The sequence below is a fragment of the Lynx rufus genome, unplaced genomic scaffold, assembly GCF_022079265.1.
Source record: "Lynx rufus isolate CCGP_SWC_20201006 ecotype Redwood Valley unplaced genomic scaffold, mLynRuf1.p SCAF_1, whole genome shotgun sequence".
Classification (NCBI taxonomy): domain Eukaryota; kingdom Metazoa; phylum Chordata; class Mammalia; order Carnivora; family Felidae; genus Lynx; species Lynx rufus.
In genome coordinates, this window is record NW_025814823.1 from 146,816,407 (window position 1) to 146,833,660 (window position 17,254).

The 17,254-nt window shown below is 42.8% G+C and overlaps 1 protein-coding gene and 1 long non-coding RNA gene across 6 annotated transcripts in view; both read left to right on the forward strand.

Annotated features, from left to right (window-relative positions):
* Positions 1–8,907, forward strand: part of LOC124518687 (uncharacterized) — a 29,756-nt gene extending 20,849 nt beyond the window's left edge. For both annotated transcript variants that reach the window (XR_006963735.1, XR_006963733.1), the window contains exons 2-3: positions 5,809–5,895; positions 6,654–8,907. This is a non-coding gene — a long non-coding RNA (uncharacterized LOC124518687). The remainder of the gene's footprint in view (positions 1–5,808; positions 5,896–6,653) is intronic.
* A 216-nt stretch (positions 8,908–9,123) lies between these two features.
* Positions 9,124–17,254, forward strand: part of VCAN (versican) — a 130,455-nt gene continuing 122,324 nt past the window's right edge. For 2 of the 4 annotated variants that reach the window (XR_006963730.1, XM_047088694.1), the window contains exon 1: positions 9,124–9,541. The gene's annotated coding sequence lies outside the window, so the exon portion shown is untranslated. The remainder of the gene's footprint in view (positions 9,542–17,254) is intronic. The other 2 variants (XM_047088688.1, XM_047088703.1) reach the window with 2 other exon arrangements.

Here is a 17,254-nt window from a genome sequence, read left to right on the forward strand (position 1 = left end):
AAAAGGAACTTTCTTGGCCCCTAGAATGGGAGCTCCCGTGAAGTCATGGGTGTTGGTCACACATAGTGAGGCCAGATGGCGGAAAGAGAGGGAGGTGGGTGCAGAGGGGGCATCTTTTCTACCTGCCACATTTCGGTTTTGGCCTTCCTTGTTTCTTCAGAAATCATTGTATATTGATCCCCTTCCTTCCTTGGAATCTCTCTGCCATCGCTTCTTCCCTTTCTTAGCCTCTGTAGAACACACTGGCCTCTTGGGGATTCATAAGGGTGTTTACTCTAGGGGAGCGGGTGAGCAAAGAAAGAAAAGGAGAGAGTAGACAAAGGGAATAAAATGAGTACTACCGTCTGCCAGCCTCCCATCAGCCTTCCCTTTGATCATTTAAACTTATTGGGGCGCCTGGGTGGCTCAGTTGGTTAAGGGTCTGAGTTCAGCTCAGGTCACGATCTTGTGGTTTGCGAGTTCGAGCCCTGCATCGGGCTCTGTGCTGACAGCTCAGAGCCTGGAGCCTGCTTCAGATTCTGTGCCTCCCATTCTTTCTGCCCCTCCCCAACCCCCTACCCTCTCTCTAAAAAATAAACATTAAAAAATAAAATAAAATAAACTTGTGGTCACAATGTTAGGATCCTTCAGGTGGGATCTGTCCAAAGACCAATTTCTTTGGGCCTTTCTAGTGTGTAAAGATCTGGAAGCACTGAATCAACAGTCCTACATTCCATTTGACTTCCACTAAGTAGGAATAGGCTCTCTTCCTTCTACATTTCTCACCATTCACTATTGTTCACTTCTGTGTTCAACTTCATTCATTTGTGGTGTCCTCATGGCCTTGGTAAAGCATTTGAGTTTTCAGTGTTATTTGAGGCAGAGAGTATGTTGTATTCCTATTTTCATTTCTATTCTCTAATGATAGTTCTTAGGACATAGAACATTCTCAACAGTTGTATTCATTCCACATCTATTTTACACATATATATGGAGCACCTACTATGGGCCGGGTGTGGTATATACAGTTAAGGAACTGTATGTAATGTGAACCTGACATATAAAGACCCTACTCTCAACAGGGCTTCCACCAGTGACTACATGTCTAAAGAAGAAGACTTTGCATTAGGTGAATTTACACACTAGATCTGTGAGAGGGAGAAGAGGCACTAAGATTCAGACTAGGGATCCTGCAAATGAGGCAGCACTGGATATAAGAAAGTAGCCATGATGTGATCTTGGCATGGGAGGAAGATGGCTAAAAGGAAGGAGCCATGGATGTATTCACACGCCTCCCTGGTCTCTGAAAACTTACAGCTTCATCTTGCCCCCACCAAGGCAGGAAACCAGTGTGGCCAGTTCTGGGATTCTAGCCAGCCAAGTGGTGATTAGAATATTGAGAATTATAGCAAATATGATCGGTACCCCTACTGTATCCCTCACCTTTATCATTTCCATGCCAACTGGCCCAATTTCTCATCACAGTCCCTAGATCTTTTAGCTTTAAGAGACTTCTCTGGGGGTGCCTGAGTGGTTCAGTCAGTTAAGCATCTGATTCTTTTGGTTTTGACTCAGGTCATGATCTCATGGTTCATGGCAGCACAGAGCCTGCTTGGGATTCTCTCTCTCTCCCTCTCTCTCTGCCCCTCCCCCACCCACATTCGAGTGCTTTCTCTCTCTCAGTATAAATAAATAATCTTTAAAGCAAAACAAAACAAAACCAAAACAAAACAAAACAAAACAAAACAAAACAAAACAAAACAAAACACAAAAAGAGCCTTCTCTGGCCACCAGAGCCCAGTCTGCCTGCACTCACACAGAAGTGGCAGGGGATTAACACTTTTTGGAAAAGCCTTCAGCCAATAGCAAGTTGGTTATAAATCTCCCAGAAGGGGGGCCGTGCATGTTCTCTACTGTTTCTCAGCATTCTTCAGTGAGAATCAGCTCCAATTCCCTGTAGTGACAACCTGCTTGAAATGCCTCCACTAGCCTCTTTTCCTTCCCTGTCTCACTGCGTCTTCTCTGTAGGTGTTTCTTGGTCTTGACTCCTAAATGAGTCTTGCCTCTGTGACAACCCAAACTAAGACAGATACTGTGGTTTTTTTGTTTTTCCTTTTAAATTTCTGTGTCAAATTACATTGGAATTTTGATAGGGATTGCAGAGAATCTATAGATAGCTTTGGATAGTATGGACATTTTCACAATTTGAACTTTTCCAAGATATCTTTCCATTTACTTGGGTCTTCAGTTTTTTCCTCAAGGTCTTATGGTCTTCAGTGCATAGATCTTTCACGTCTTTGGTTAAATTTATACTTAAGTATGGTATTGTTTTTGATGCCACTGCTCGCGGGACTGTTTTCTTTATTTTTTTTTTCAGGTAGTTGTTACTATATAGAAATGCAACTGATTTTGTATGTTGACTTTTACTGAAACTTTACTGAATTGGTTTATTACATCTGAGAGTTTCTTGGTGATGTTTTTAGGATTTTCTGTATGCAAGATTGTTTCATCAACAGGGACAATTTTACTTCTTCCTTTCTGATTTAGATGACTTTTATTTCTTTTTCTTGACTAATTGCTCTAGCTAAGACATCCAGTACTGGGCTAAACAAGAGTGGTGAGAATGGACACTTTTGTCTTTTTCATGACCTTAGAGAAAAAGCTTTCAACCTTTCACCATTAAGTATGATGTTAGCTGTGGGCTTGTCATACATGGCGGGCCTTTTTAGCATATTGAAAGTAGAATGGTGGTCACCCGGGGCCTAAGGGTTGGAGGAAATGGGGAGATGTTGGTCAAAGCATAAAAACTTTCAGTTATAAGATGAATAAGTTCTGGGGATCTGAGGTACAACATAGTGACTGTAGTTAACAGTACTGTATTACATATTTAAAAGTCACTATGAGAGTAGAACTTTAATGTTTTCACCATAACAACAACAACAAAATGGTAATTATGGAGATAAAAGATGTGTTAACCAACTTAATTGGGGTAAATATTTCACAGTATATACATGTATCAAGTCCTCACATTATACACCTTGAACATACATGATGCTATATGTTAACAGGAGAGAAGAGATAGATATTGTGTGAGATGATATGGGGAAAGGAGGCAGTCACAGGTAGCTACTTCCAGAGAGAAAAAGAGACAAACATTCCCAAAAGAGTTGCAGAAATGGGGGATGCGAAGGGCTGTTACACATACTCAACTCCATTTTTTTTAATGTTTATTTATTTTTGAGAGAAAGAGAGACAGAGTGCAAGCAGGGAAGAGCCAGAGAGAGGGAGACATAGAATCCAAAGCAGGCTCTAGGCTCTGATCTGTCAGCACGGAGCCTGACATGAGGCTCAAACCCACAAACTGTGAGATCACGACCTGAGCTGAAGTCGGACTCTCAACTGACTGAGCCACCTAGGCACCCCTGAACTGGATTTTTGAGGATGCCTGTAAATTCGATGCAATATTTAAAATCAAATTATTTCAGGTTTGTGATGACTAAGAAGAATTTTTATTGCCTTGTTCTTTTCTCTTGTTTTCTAATGCCTACATTAGATACTCATATCCAACAGCCAGAGACCCTTGTATTCTTGGAGTGATCAATTTCTCTGAACTTCCTTTTCTTGTTAGGATGATATTTAATGCTTTCCTTCCACCATTCAACTTTGGTTTGAATTATTCACTCTAGAAGACCTTTAGAAACTTTGGGGAGCCTAGGTGGCTCGGTGAGTTATGCGTCTGACTTCAGCTCAGGTCATGACCTCACAGTTCATGGGTTCAAGCCCCATGTTGAGCTCTGTGCTGACAGTTCAGAGCCTGAAGCCTGCTTTGAATTTTGTGTCTCCCTCTCTCTCTCTCTCTCTCTGCCTCTCCCCTGCTGTCACTCTGTCTCTCTCTCTCTCTCAAAAATAAATAAACATTAAAAAAAAAAAACCCTTAAAATGCACCCTAAGTACATGACATCTAATGGACTATTTTTATTATGGAAAAATAAGAAACACAAATTTCTCTGCATACAACAAGATTAATGCCTGGGATTCAATGTCAATAGAATTGTGCATGCAAGTGATTTTCCAGTAAGGGAGATTTGTTGAGCTATCATTCTCCCCTGATTCATTTGTAGTCAGTGACATGTTTTTAAAAGATGGCTGATTAGACCAGCCAATGGGCACACACACACAAAAATGGTTGGTTTTTTTTTTCCCTTTAACTTCATTAGTCATTACATAGATAAATAACCTAGGCTACTCTAAGAAATTATTTTTTTTCTGTAGAGATTACAAACTTTTTTAGGCAGAGAAGCAATTCTTACCTTTTGAGTAATGCCTGAATGCCTAAGGTCTAAAACAGTACACATTAACAGTGTTTGGTAAATGCTTGTTGAATTGAACAAAGAAAATAGAAATGAAATTGAGAGCAGTCTGTTTGTGATAAGTATTTGCTGAGTCTTATAGGTATTCTTCTCTAATTTTTTTCTTGATGCGTTATAGCAAATATTTGATGTCCTTTGAATTTCAGGGTTAAAATGGGATCATTCATATTTTTTGACAAAAGCGTAAAGCCTCTGGAATTCAACTAGTCCTGCAATACTTTTTACTGGAAAAACTAAAATGGAATGTCTGCTCGTTACTTCTGTGTCTTGTTCTGATACCCATACTAGAGTTCTCCAAACATTCTTCTCACTACTTAGAACTTCCTTTGTTTCCAGTCACACTTTCCACCTTTGCTCACCAGAGACAGTAATGCTGCTGTGGTGGCTTTTGGCTCCATCCATCGTGCTTTCATTAAACTTCTTGTCTCTGGGTCCCATTGTACTCTAATTAAATAAATGGAATCTGGTATTCACTGAAAATCAATAGCACCTGCAAAAGTTTTGCCTCTTAAGAAAACCTCCGCGTTGTTCTCTGCCCTGCCACATAGACTGTAAACTTTCTACCACTTCCTTGTGTTCAGAAATCAAATTCTTCAGCTCATCTTGGTTCAGTGAGACAAAATGCTTTATAAAAAATGACCTATATTTCTCAGGTTGTGGAAAGGAAAGAAAAAACTTTGAGAAAGTGACTAAGGAGGAGAGTAAGGGTGGTGATACTATCTCTGATTCAGTTTAGCTGGACTGCTTCATCTATGCCTTAATCTTTTTCTTTATAAAAATGATGACATTTTTGGTACTCTGCTCCAGAGCCTCCCGGGGGTGAGTGCAGATGTGCTGAGCCATTTGGCTGCCTTGTGGACCGACTCAGAGAGCCTCTCTTCTCCCTAATGAAGTCATCTCCTCTCGAAAGCCCAGCCTTTCCCATCACTCCATGTTGGGACTTGGCTTTAGCTTGCATAGTTCCGTCGTGATGTAGATGGTCTTCCAGTTAAGTTCTGGAATAATCTGCCCAACCATGAACAGGACATTTACAGCAAAGAAAAAAAAAAAAAAACCTTTTATTGGAAGCAACATTTTACTGTAACATTTTGATTTGGGGACTGGGGAGCCAAGTTTCACCCTGGGAAAAATCAAAGTTTTCATGGCTTTCTAAAGATATTTGTCTATGTTTAATTTCTCTGAGTAATTTATATACTTCAGGCTAAAGAGTAATGAGATCGTCACCATCACTTTGCCTTTTGTAGAGTTTCTTTTATTTTTTAAAGAAGGCAGCAAAGACCTCATATTACTTCTGCATTTCCTAAAAAAGCAAAAAGCATTTAAAGTGTTGGGTAAAATATCTGTCCCTAAATTATAAAAAAAAATGAAATACAACAAAATAATGAAGCAATTTTAGGGGTTGGCTTCCTTTTTCTAGGCACTGTGAAATTACTAAAGGTGAATTTTTTTAATGTCACAGTGTTTCACCCTCCAGAGAGGATATTTGCTCCATTGTGTCCAGGATCAGCCAGACCAGGGACTTGAAATGTGAACCTGTTTTCTGAACGTAAGTGGGGCTGGAACCTTGTCATCCCCAATGAAGCAAAAGATGATACCATGTCTAAGAACACTTCACCTGATCAATAAAAAAGGAGAAGTCTGAAATGTGATCCTAAAGCTCAGAGGGAGGTTTAGATGGAGATAATGAAATTCCCTGGAGACCTACCTGCCAGCTACACCTTTCTTGTTCAAGTCATTGGCTAGATGCCCCTGACCTCTGCCAAGTTCCTGAAGACAAGATCAAGGCAACGAAGCAAGGCACATAGACTCTGGTTTCTGGTTTCTTGTAGACACCAGCGCTAGCAACGATGATCTTGCTTTATCTATACTACCTGAGAGTATGGAATTTACATACAGAGCATCCCCAGTATAAGGCCATGATTTAAAGGGGGATACACAGAATGAGATTTTAACTGCTGTTTGATTCAGACTTGAGTGTAATGAACAAATTAGTTTTACATTACAAATTAGTGTAGTGGACAAATAAAAGTTACAAAGACACACTTTCCCATTCAAAACCTTGTGATATTTTTTCAGACATGGGAGAATCAGAAATAACTGGTCTGTCATTCTCTTTGTCTTCATGAAGAGAGAGAGAGGGAGACAGGGAGAGAGGGGGGAAAGAAGGAGGGAGAGGGGGAAAAGAGAGAGAGAGAGAGAGAGAGGGAGAAGGCCTCAGGGACAGTTAAATATAAATAATACAGCTGTAGACTCTATTCTGAACCTACCTTATATGTTTTCCTTTTTACTCCCTCTCCATTATAGGTACCTGAAGGGGAAAATCTGCCTTGGAGAAATCAAGCTGATATTCAGGGGTGTCACTTCATTTTAGTTATTTGACAGCCTGAAGAAGTGTTTAATTTTCTAAATAACGTTACAAGCCAAACTAAAGGGAAAACATGTGGTATAAAGCTTTTCAACATTGTCCGTTTTCTGACGGGTGAAGTCTTCTTGAGAAAGTACCTTTGCCCAATAATACTGCTCCTCGGCCAAGAGTTGTAATGTCCATGGACATTATAAGGAACTATAAATGTTAGAAGGCTAGAGGAATACATTTGGCAAGATAAAGGAAAATATCTCAGGATGTAAGTAGTCTCTGACCCTTAATTTTTCTTCATGTTTTATCATGTAAAGATGGCATTACTTATAGTGACTGTTAATGTATTAACATTTCCTTGAAAATGGATATTAATCTGCTATTAGGTTTCCTTTGTAGGAATGTTTTACTTAGCTGTATGATGAAGGGAGAGCAGGGTAATAGAGAGATAATAAGCTTTTCAGATGGGCGGATCTACCACTTAGAAAGTACCCTTGGGCAAGACATATAAACTCTTCGGAACTCAACTAGATTTACTCAAATTTAAGAATGAGAACAATAGTATATACTTCAAAATGTTTCAGAGAAAGGTCTATCCTAATGCCTGCAGTATAAATTCCAATAAAGATTCTTTAATTTCATTTTTCACCCTTTTTGAATGAAGTGATCTTGATTATAAAGTTGTTCTGAGGAGCTCTGAAAAGACCACTGTACCCAGTGTGAGGAATTGTGTTGTGGTAACAGCTCTGCTTTTAACTGGGTGATTTTAGGAAAAGTCACTTTCTGAGGTTTAGTTTGCTTATCTGTTGAATCTAAAGGTTGAAATCCGATTCTGTTCTGTGACTCTGTTATTCTAAATATTTAATGAAATAGAACTTCAATGTTAAGAATAGTAGTATGATAACTATACTAAGAATAAATAAATCATTGTCATTATCAAACAAACAAAAAATTGATTCCTAAATCCTATAATTAATAGTTACATTATTTACTGTCATGAGGTGATAAATATATAACTGAGAAGAAATGGATAACACACATTTTGAGAACTGAAATTCTAACAAAACTTCGACTTGTTTATCACTTAAAATGTAGCATCATGCAGAATGCATACAGTTTGCAAAAGAAACTTTGGAAAGAAACATGGTAGATGTGCATGTACAGAAGTCTAGGCTTCTACAAGTTTTAAAGTGTGAGTGTAAGGCCCACCTACTCAAAGAAATTCAGAGGGAAACTCAACTTTTTTCTTTAATCCTCACTGTTGTGTTTGATATAATTTTCTAAGTAGAGACATCAGTGAGAAAAATTATGAGGGTGCTTCCATGTTTGTGTAGAAAGAAACGTTTGCTATCCATTCCAGTGTCCCCAGTGTTAAACTGATAGGCACCTTGGACTTATTTTCTTCCCATTGTATAAACTCATACTTGACTTCAAAGAAAAGGAAAATACAAAGTCCCTCTTTTCTAAGGGGCAGAAATCCTTTGTGCAACTGGTTGACCCTTGGCTCTCTAAGGTCCTATAGGAAATCTTTTGTAACACAATGCAGAGGACTCTTCCTTGTGTTGATGTTGTTTACATAGTTGGTGGGCCTGGCTGAAAACAAAAATCACATAAACTCATGAAAGATTAGGGTCCCATTTCCTGACCACAAGGAAGGGGATTGGTACATCCAAGCAGTCTGTTACTCAGAAAAATCATTAAATATTCTACCATGAGGGACACTTTGAAAAATTGAGAGAAAGGAAGAAGGAAGAAAGCAGAATCGAGACTTATGTACATTTGTGGCAGAGTAAGAGTTTAAATCCAACAAGGGATTTGCTTTGGGGAATTTCCTGTCCAGCCCTTTATTACCAGGGTCTTTGTAAATTGTGCAGTGACGTTGGGCTCCCCTTTGGGCAGTTCCCGGGAAAGGCAGTTCTTACACTTTTCCTCTAGGTCTTAGAAGGATCTCATTTTCTCAATGTCTCTTTCAGGTTGGCAGAAGGCGCAAGAATGACACTTCCCTCAGATGGGACAGGCAGGCTCTGTGGCCGCGTAAACACGCTGTAACCGAGTTCTCTGCTGATTTTTACAGAGTTTCATTAGCTCCCAAGAAGAACTGAGGGTGCTCAATTGTCTAGTGCTGGCCTGCCCCACAAGAGCCTGGGGGCTCCTTTCCCCTAACCCAGAACTGGCAGCGCAGGGGGCGGAGAAGTGGGGGTGGGGAGGGGTGGGAGGGCAGTGGTTTCTGTGCACACAGCGCGATGTTACTTAGTGAGTCGCTGAATGGGGAGCGTTGCTGTCCCCAAGCCGATTGGTACTTCTTGTCAGGAAGAAACGCCGAGAGGTGGGAGTGCCTGGGGAGGGAGGCAGGCGGTCCCTACCGCAGGCGCGGGGAGCTGCCTTTCCGCCCCTCTGCCTGCTTTCCAAGCCTGGGCTCTTAGGAGTGGCTGAAGCTGCGGAGCGCTTCAGGAGCCCGTGAATGAACCCTCCTCCTCTTCCTCCTCCTCCTCCTCGCTGAGTCTCCTCCTCGGTGCTGACGGTACAGTGATATAATGATGATGGGTGTCACAACCCGCATTTGAACTTGCAGGCGAGCTGCCCCGAGCCTTTCTGGGGAAGAACTCCAGGCGGGCGGGAGCAACAGCCGCGAACATTAGGTGCTGTGGACAGGCGCTGGGACCGGGATCTGCGGCCAGCCCCGCATCCTCCTGCATCCTTCAGCACCGTCCCGCACCCTCCTCACGCTTCCCCAGGCCACCGCGCTTCCTATGTGACCCGCCCCGGCAACACCGAGCCCACTCGCTCAGCGCTGCGGTGATTTTTTCCCCCAAACTGCAATAAGCCGCCTTTCAAGGTAATCACGTTTCTTTTGTTCCCCTTAAAAAAAAAAAAAAAAAAAAAGGTAAAAAAGACGAGCGAGCTTAGAAAAACGAAGTACATTGTAATTGGTAGAACACTTTAATTAAAGCAAAGAGAACTAGCTGTAAGGCGAAGTTAAGAAAATATATGCACTTTAAAAATGCAGGTAACTTTCAGAAGGACGTTTGGAGAGAGGAATACCGAGGGACCGTGGTGCTGAAAAGATGCAGACAAAAGAAGTCCGGAATCGGGTGGGGGTAGAAGGACTAACGGAATTGGGGGAAGGGAGGGAAGAGAATTGTAGCGAACCCTTAGAAAAGTCGTGGGGTCTTGAGCTGGAGAGCAGGAGGGACCAATGGCACCTTGAGCTTTTTTTTTTCTTTTCTCTTTCTTTTTCCTTTCTTTCTTTTTCCTTTCTTTCTTCTTCTTTTTCTTCTTCGTCTTTTTTTGTTTGTTTTTTGTTGTTTTTTGTTAACCTGCTCGAGGCAAAAGTTTGAATGGGGACTCCCGAGACTTGCCCACTTGCAAGTCCCCGAAGCCGCCTTGGTGCGGGCCACCTGGCTCCCGGGCCCCTGGTGTGTGGTCAGTACCTGGTGTTCCTGGAATGCTGTTCAAGGGCAGCTCCTGACAGGACGGTCCTGCGCCCCAGCAGCCCGGGACCTGGGCGGACGTGACCCCCTCTGCCCGCAGGCAGTCTGGGAAGAGGTCCGGTCGGGAGATGGGCAGGGTCCCCCGGCTGCGTCTCTTTGGGGACTTGGGGGCTGTCAAGGCCCTCCTCGGTGCCCCAGGGTTCTTTTGTCCTGCGCGCGGAGCGCGGAGGACGGCCGGGAGGGAGCAGGGTATGGGGGTGGGGTTGTTGGAGTGCCGCGGAGGTCTGGGAAGCTCCTGGGCGGGAAAAGCTTGACTTGAATCATCAGAGATGTGCAAGAATTTTATCTCACCCAGAAGAGCGAAGTGGAGCCTTCCACTGTGGTCTCAACGAACAAACCCCGTGCTCAGAGCGCTCTCCAGACAAAGGTGGCGCGGGGACCCGAATCTCGGGCCTCTAGGACCAGCCCTCTCGCCCCGAAAACAGCAGTTCTCCTTTTTCTTCCATCTCCCCACCCCCTCCCAGCTCTTGGCCCTAGTTGAGCAACTTTACAGGCTAGCGGAGCGGCCAGGGAGAGCGTGTGCCGGGAGCCCCAGGGGACGCCCTAGGCTGGAGCGTCCCACCACCCTGCAGAGGTGTGGGCGTACATCCCTAGTACGCGCGGATATGGGGCATCAGGGTTGTCCCGGCTCGCTGTCTGTGTCACTGGGCGTGGAGCGGCCACTATGTTAGGCAGCGGAGAACGAGGTAGAAAAATAGTGTCATAGCTTAAACTATTTGCTCTCCTATCCAGCTGTGCCCCAGCAAGTCCTGCTTTTCCCCGGGAGATACAGCGGGAGGGAGGAGAAATCTAAGCAACCTAGGGAGAGCTGTCCCACCGTGCGCACACCCACAGACTGAAAGACAGTCTTGCTATCTATGTCCCGTTTCTCATCTTTGTCTCTCCGTCTTCTGGCTCCATCTTCTCTGCCTCCCTTCCCTTCTCCCAGCCTTTGCTCAGTCTCTTGCGCTCCTACGTCCCCTCCCCCACGGCTGACAAATGAATGGCTAGTGTGAAATCCCTGCCTCCCCGATCGGCAGAAGCAGGCAAGGAGGGAGGAGCGAGAGAGGCTGGGAGCTCCCTCGGAGCTGCCCCCAGTTGGCGTGCTAAGGGCTTGCAGAACCCAGATGTCTAGGAATAGGGTGTTTTGTGGCGGATGTGGGCGCCCCCTGATGGACAAGTTCAGCACAGGTGGAGGAAACCGATGCCGCCCACCAAAAAAACCAAGGAAGCCACTTTTACAACCATACATTCAATGATGAAGAACCTTTAGTCGTTAGTTTTAAATTTAAGAATATGCGACGTAAATCTAGGGGTTTGGAGGACCAGGAATGGAGACCTTGCCTTTGTGAGGTACGGAAGCGCGCTTGCTCCCAAGTCCGCGGGGATGTGCTCACTGCTCTCAGCCAAGTCTGCAGCTTGGTGGAGAAGGACCCATGGCCTGGGGCGGATCCAAGTTTTGGAGGGCTTGCTGTTCAGTCTTAAGTATTACTTTCAGAAATATAGTACAGAATGCCTTACTTTTGGAAACTGTACTAAAGCCCTTCACCACTTGAACCCAATGCTAGGGCCCTGCCTCAGGATATTGCAAAGGAAAGGCCCCCAATTCAAAGTTTAAACTTACTCAATTTCAAAACACAAGCGAACGTGGAATTTTGGGGGGAAGAAGTGCCCCGGGAGGAAAAAGAAGAGAAGAGATGGGAAGAAGAAGGGGACGGTGGAAGAAGTGTAAGAAAGGAACAGAGATATGGATGAAGCATGCAAACAGCCTGGAGAAGGCCGGTAGGGTACGTTTCGAGGTTTGAGGCTGAATTTCGCGTCTCCTTTTGAGATATATTTTAAGTCCCATACGCGACAACAAACGCGACTGAAGAGGCATGCCAGGATGGAAGGAAGCTAGCCCTTTAGAGGGGCTGGGGCCGCCAGCCGACCCCCCACTCTCTCAGCGGGCGCGGAGGTAGGAACCGCGCCGGGCGCTCCTCGTTGCGCCGGAGTTCACGAGCCGCCGCCACGTGGGCTGGGACTTCAGCTCTCGGCCCGAGACGGGTGTGACTTGGGCTCAGAGACAACTGCTGCGCGGAACCGGCTGTCCGCCCAGCCTGAGGCTGGCGGGGCGCCTCAGGTCCCCGCCTAGAGGCCAATAAGGGCGGGGCCTTGCTCTTTCCGGAGGGCGGGGGTGGGGGCGGGGGCGGGGCGGGGAAAGGCGGGGCGGGGCGGGGCTCACTGGTGTGAGCTCCGTGGTCTCGCACCCGGCGCTGAGGCTGCCGGCTGCTGTTACAGGCTACCCGACTGCTGTCCAGAAGGTGCTAAACGCTCTTATTAACAGTTTGAAAAACATTTTTCTCGCTTCTTGGGAGTGGTAGGAGGAGTTTTTGCCTTTTGACAGGGAGAAAGTAAAGATATACTCCAACTGAGAACAAACTGAGGGTTGATGGGGGGTGGGAGGGAGGGGAGGGTGGGTGATGGGTATTGAGGAGGGCACCTTTTGGGATGAGCACTGGGTGTTGTATGGAAACCAATTTGTCAATAAATTTCATATATATATATATATAAAAAAATAATAAAATCAATGAAAATATAAAAAAAAAGATATACTCCAAGCAGACTTTTTTTTTTTTTTTGGCAGAAAAATGACATGAGTTTATTCTGTGCTCCATATATTGGCTTTTTAAATATGTTCAAGTCAGTTTGAAGACTATTTTTAGTCAATTACAGGACTGATGGAATTCCAATGAGCGCAAACATTAAGGGGCTGGGGGTGTAACTTAGGTCCCTGGGCATCAGGATCCTTAGCTCGGTCCCGCCCACAGTGGGAACTCAGCACATATTTATGAAACGACTGAGCTAGTAACCCCGGGGGAATGGGGCACAGTCTAGACGCTGCCACTTACACTCTGCATTTTAAACTCTCCTGCTTCCTCGCTTTGCCTCGGAAGCACGGGACTTTAAGTCTCTCTGAGATCTCAAATTTTCATATCTAATTGATTCACGTTCCCTTTCTTTTTGACTCCTTCTAAAAGCTGTGACCTAAATTATTTTAAGCACTGCTTGACAGCTGTGCCAAACCTATCAGGCAAATATTCATGTGAAGTCCTAAAATAGGATGTTGTGAGTTTAATATAAAAATGGGAAACCATTAGTGGAAGCAACAACTAGTTTCCTGAGATAAAATCTGTTCCCTGTTTGGAGAATATGTAGTTTGGAGGTAAGAGCATATCGAGCAGAAGGTCTCAGGGACTGACTTGTAGTGCTGATTCCTCAATAAAGAAAGGAATATTTCACAATTGTGTATGCCTGTCCCAACTAATACTGCAAAGGGTTCCAATGGATTCCAAAGTGATTGAGCAATGACTTCCTCCAGCAGGAAATCCACAGTCCTTAATCTTATGGTTGGTGGGAAGAGGGATGAGATTAAGACAATCTGAGGATTTATGTCAGAACTCAAATTTTGTTTTGTTTTTCATAGTAGATAAACTAAAAGTTATTCCTAAATTGTATTTCCTCCTTTAAAAAACTGAAGTTTGAAAAGAATCTCTCTAGATTTAAATGTTTACTTACACATGTAGGTTTCCTCTAATTCTCTGTGCTTACAAACTGGAGGGGAATGTCTCTGATATTCTAAGATACCTATATCTGCATGCTTGGAAATTCTGTTTGAAAGGACCTAAAAAGCTAACTTAAGGCTGAATATGATTAATGTTAAAAGATATAGTCTTTGTTCTCTCTTTCCTCACCTTATTATTATAAGTACTTTGTGGTTGATAATTGGTCACTAATTGAGCTTGAGAGCACAGAGATCCACCAAGGCCGTCTCCCAGTAGTCATATTACCAAGCTCTTCTTTCCTAGTGCAGTTTAAGCCTTTTTGTTGACTTCATTCATGGACAGACCTCCCTGGAAACTGTATTTAAAATGGGATATTACCCTGTGACTGAGGCCAACTTCTCAAGACACATGGTTCTTTTGAGGAGAAGAATGAGTGAATATAGTTAGGCGATTATTTCACCACCCACCTAGAGAAACCAGTTAGGACTCACAAACACTCATTGTTGGGGGTGAGTTGCTGTAGTCTGAAAAAACATGCTGATTGTTGCATAGGTCTCTACTTTACCAGAAAACACAAGGCTGGTACTCCCTCTGGGAATCAGAACAAAGGGAAGTAGAGATAATTACTGAATTTTTGCTAGCTTCCTCTGACAGCCTAGGTTTAGTAAACTACACATATGCACACATATACATTTATGCATTTATATTGTATTTATATGTATTCTCCAGGTTTTTTGGTTTTATTGATTGATTGATTGATTGATTGATTTATATTGACTGCTGGCTTCTTATCCCTGAATGTGTCAGGGTGGTTGTATTTCATTGGTCAGTGCAAAGTATCTTTGTTGAATGTGTTTGCCTGTTATGTTTCCTGAAACTCCTCTGGATGGATCTGTCATCTATAATAGGGCATAAATGCAGATCTATGTTTAAATTTACCTGATTTCTGCCACTCTCTATATATCCTACTTTCTTCTTCTAAGAATGTTAAGGGGTGTTTATGTTTATAAAAATGAGATTACATAGCTTATTATAAACACATACATAATATGTAAGCTGTAATCTTTTTATTTTTAAATTACTGAGTTGCTATCACCTGTCGTGTGGTAGAATGATCACTTGACTTGGAATCACAAAGCTTGATATCAAAATCTATTAAATGGATATATAGTTATACACATCAAAAGGGTGACTATCTCTGGGAAACTTTGGCAAATGAAAAACTATACAAATAAGTGGTGTTAATATATTACATCCATGGGACTCATACTGATATATTCTATAATCTTAATAAAAACACCATTACCCAAATGACATATTTCCTACTAAATCCATAAAGTGAGTTAGATAGGAGCATTTTGCTTTAAAAATTGTCTAGTTTCACTGAACAGGAGACAGAGTCCAGAAATATACTAAAATGGACATGGAAATTCAGTGGATAAGAAAGATTATTCAACAAATGGTTTGGAAACAACTGATTGGTCCATTCAGAGTAAGAGTCAACCTCTACCTCATTTCTTATCCTCAAATAAAGTTAAGATAGAGCACGTATGAAATGTAGAGAATGACATTTAAAAAATAACTAGAGGTGGGGTGCCTGGGTGGCTCAGTGGGTTAAGTGTGGGACTTGAGCTCAGGTCATGATCTCATAGTTTGTGGTTTCAACTGCCCACCCAGCCCCCCTGCCCCGCCCCATGGGTCAGGTCAGGCTCTGTGCTGACAGCTCAGAGCCTGGAGTCTGCTTCGGATTCTGTGACTCCCTCCCTCTCTGCCCCTCCCCCGCTGACCCTCTGTCTCTCTCTGTCTCTCAAAAAATAAATAAATGTTAAAAACAAATAAATAAAAAATAACGAGGAAATTATAGGATTTTTAGAATAATAAAATAGAAATAGAGAAACCTGTTTTAAGCAAAAGTAAAGATCCAGGGGCACCTAGGTGGTTCAGTCAGTTAAGCATCCGACTCTCAGTTTCAGCTCAGGTCATGATCTCATGGTTTCATGAGTTCAAGCCCCACGTTGGGCTCTGTGCTGACAGTGCGTAGCCTGCTTGAGATTCTCTCTCTCTCTCTGCCCCTCCCCCCGCTCACACTGTGTTTGTGTCTCTCCAAATAATAAAGAAAGCTTAAAAAATATTTTTTTAAAAAAGGAAAAGATCCAGAAGCCGTACTAGAACAGACTGGTAGGTATGAGTAAATAACAAATTATTTACACAAAAACAAATATCACATTTGGAAAACATCAGCAACATAAGATAGACAAAGCTAATAACTCTTTGGATATAACAAGAACTTTTACAAATCAGTGAAAGACCACAGTCTATCTAAAAACTGTCACATGCGATATGTAGGCAGTTGGCAGAAGAAGAAATGTGTTTTTAGTCATATGAGAAATTGCTCATCCTCATCCATAATTAAAGAAATAGTAATTAAAAAATGATATGCTGCATTATTTTTTCAACCACAGCAGTAAAGATTTAAAAAGTTTGATAAAAATTTGTTTTGGCCAGGTTGTAGGGAAATTGGATCTCTCACATACTACTGTGGCAATATGAATAGGTCCATCTTCTTTACAAAATAATTTGGTAATAGCTATCAGAAAAATTTAAAACTGCATATACTCTTTGACCCAGCAATTTTTATTCTAGATATTGTCATATAGATATTGGTACAAATATCACCCAAGATGAATGGACAAGGACAACCTTTGCAGCATTGTTTAATACAAAAATTTGGAAACACTGTAAAGGCTCCTCATAAGGCTCATCATCTATGTGCTTTGGTGAAAATAGAGCATGGGAAAGGGAACAGAGAGTGCAGTGTTTTAGAGTAATGAGGAAGGAGTTAGGCAGAGAAAAGAGCACCACTAAGGGGCAATGACATGAAAAAGCTTAGTTAAGTCCAGCTTCAGGAATCCAATTGGCGGTTAATGATAAATTCACATGGGGCCATTGCTCCTCTGGGGTAAGTTCAGAGTTAAACAAGATTTCTTGTTTAACCATGAGATTTTTCTCTGCATTACAGTGATTCCTCCTGTGAGAGATCACCCAGGAGCAATATGATAGGTAGTACTCATTATATCCACCTTGTGGTTGAGATGTCCTGGACCATTGGTTGTCTAGGTTTACTAATTTGAAGACTAGAAGGCAAGAAGTCTGTGTCCCTAAGTCACCCTTTGCTCACCAGATCTTCCACAAGATTAAGGGAGAATATTAAACATCTTGGCTATCTTTCTTCAAGGCAGCCCATCCTGGGCATGGCTCTTACCCTGTCTGCAAGACATGTCTCATGGTAGGAGTCCTATTGACCTTGTCTCTTGTGTTCTCCCAGGCAATTAAACAGCCTCCGTCAGCTGTGCCTTGATTGTTCAGTGACTTTCTCCTCTTCTCATTGACTACAGTGGAGTGAAGGCTAAATATAGGCACTGGCTTTCATATCTCTCAGGTCTTTCTTTGCAGATAGACTTGTTATCACTAGCAGATTATGCTTACAAGACAGACACCGAAGAGCAAAAGAATAGAAGTGGGTGTTGGAGAGGT